Source organism: Macrobrachium rosenbergii, chromosome 41 (genome assembly GCF_040412425.1).
Source record: "Macrobrachium rosenbergii isolate ZJJX-2024 chromosome 41, ASM4041242v1, whole genome shotgun sequence".
Taxonomy (NCBI): domain Eukaryota; kingdom Metazoa; phylum Arthropoda; class Malacostraca; order Decapoda; family Palaemonidae; genus Macrobrachium; species Macrobrachium rosenbergii.
Genome location: NC_089781.1, coordinates 76,328,838 through 76,331,337, shown reverse-complemented (window position 1 = coordinate 76,331,337; position 2,500 = coordinate 76,328,838). Strand labels below are relative to the sequence as shown.

General features: G+C 34.2%; 1 protein-coding gene across 1 annotated transcript in view; it reads right to left on the bottom strand.

Annotated features, from left to right (window-relative positions):
• LOC136826905 (fibroblast growth factor receptor-like 1) overlaps positions 1 to 2,500 on the bottom strand; it is a 216,040-nt gene that overhangs the window by 122,575 nt on the left and 90,965 nt on the right.

Below are 2,500 nucleotides of genomic sequence, written 5' to 3'. Positions count from 1 at the left end.
ACATACATACATACATACATACCCTTTTAATGACCTGGTAGAGAACATTGATAATAATCTCTGTCTTCAACCGTTTAATAGTAATCTGGTCTTCTAGAAACATTTTCTAAAGAAGATCTCCCCTCCCCTCAGCATTTGCCAGCCAACGAAATAGAACTTTTCCCCTCTTTTTTTCTAATTTTCCTCCTCGTAATATCTGGTTTACAATACCCCTCACCCTGTCTGCCCCAATCTCCAATCTACACTGCTACATCAACTGCGATTGTATTTTTGTACAAGACCTCGGTGATAGGAAGTAACCTAGATGAGAAGGTAAATGATAATCTCTCTCTCTCTCTCTCTCTCTCTCTCTCTCTCTCTCTCTCTCTCCATCTTTTAGGGGAGGATTAATATCGACAACCTTTTAAACTGTATTTAGCTTCATTTTTAACCTGGGAATGTTAGCATGTATTAATCCTCTTATTTGTTAAAATGAATGTATGCTCTCTCTGCAAGAACAAGTCCCTAATGAATATTAAGGATTACGGCGACTCATTTCCTTCTCTGTCCAAATTTTTCAGGCGTTTTTATTCAGCTCGCCCCTTCTCTCTCTCTCTCTCTCTCTCTCTCTCTCTCTCTCTCTCTCTCTCTCTCTCTCTCTCTCACACATTTACATATACATTTATATATATATATATATATATATATATATATATATATATATATATATATATATATATATATATATATATATATATATATATATATATATATATATATATATATATATATATATATATATATATATATATATATATATATATATATATATATATATAATGCATGCATAAAGCATACGTACATATCGCACTGTTATATGTTCCATGTTTGCAATTTTAAAATTACACTGATTAACTTCCCGTTTATTTTTTTGTGCTTTTTTTTTTATTCCTTCAACATTAACGTATCCTAATTTTGTCTTCAGGTGATGCTGTGAATGTTGATAACTCATGTTCAGTATAACATACGTTGTCATAATGATCTTTTTCCTTTCATAATTCTCTTTTTTTCTTTTCCTTATGTCTAATTGGCTATTTCTTTTCTTTATTTTTACCAGTATTTTCCCTGGAATTCACCTACCCGTATGTGGAGTCACTTTTTAGAAAGTTAGCGATATTTTTTGCTTTGTTGTTGTAGTAATAATGATAATGACAGAAAAATCGATGTCAATTGGTGAACTGTAGAGCCGACTTTTATATACCTCGAAGTTTACTAAATAACAAGGTACGTCATTTACTTTACCAAACTGCTTACGAAGGCAGAGTTGCTAAGCTAAAGATAAGATTAGCATAAAAGTATTTATCTAAAGCTGTTCAAATAGGTTTAAGCTTCTAGTAACTATATCCTATTGCTGGAGGGTAACCCGCGTAGACTTTATCATAAAAAAAATTGCCCACAAAGGTAATGTAGGTTTTGCTCTGCGCGATTATCGCTCAAGTACCGTCAGTCATTCCAAGGTCTAAAGACCTTGAGTCATTCGAAGCATAACAGCCCAATTTAAAAAAACAAGCAAATTAGTGCTCCAAAAATCGTTTGATGATCATCGTTAATCCATGAACGATCATCGTTGAGCGATAATCGCACCGGGAAAACCTACCTTAATCGAGAGGATATTTTTTTCTACGTTCGTAAACATATTTTTTCATGTTTGGCTAGAATCTAATTATCCGTTTTATTAGTTATTATTTTATTGGTTATTATCGTTGTTTACAAGGAGGACTTGTTTTGTTGACAAATTTCTTAATAAAGCCCTTTTTACTGGATTATCTATCACTAAAGATCTATGGGTAGAAAGAGTATTAGCTTTTCTATTTCTAGAAAAATGTCAATTGGCAGGAACCAAAATAACAAAATCTGAAAGGAATAATGTTTACAGCCTATGCATGTTTAAACAGTAAAATAGCATAACCAGTAAAAGCAATGGAATCAGTTATCTGCGATCACCTGCTCATATTGAACAGCTCCTTTGCAGTAGCAACTTCAGGCAATCCTTAGTCAATCAGTCATGATATAACAAATTTGTTTTTCTACTCAGTAATGCGAATATTTAAATAAACCACAAAGTGATAATATTTAAGCAAACCCAAAAGTGATAACATTTGTTAAACCAGAGCTTCAAAACCTCTCTCTTCGTATCTGTCTGTCTGTCTCATTTTACATCCGTCTATCACGTACAGAATCTGTCAAAAGCCGTGGCTCCAATGACCGGGCGCCCAATCCCCGTCCCGTCAACCTGTCAAGAAGTGTCAGGGTGAAGAGGTTTTATTTAGACGTATTTTCTCTTGTTCATAATAGTGGCTGAGAGGAAAGGTCCTCTGTTATCGCCATCTGACATCGTTTGTCTAAGATAAGATACGTCAGGAGATAACACTCGTCCGATAACACCGAGTACTGCCATATATCAGGGGCCTCTTCTGAAATGGCTACTGTTTAGGGAATACAGAATTCTCTCTCTCTCTCT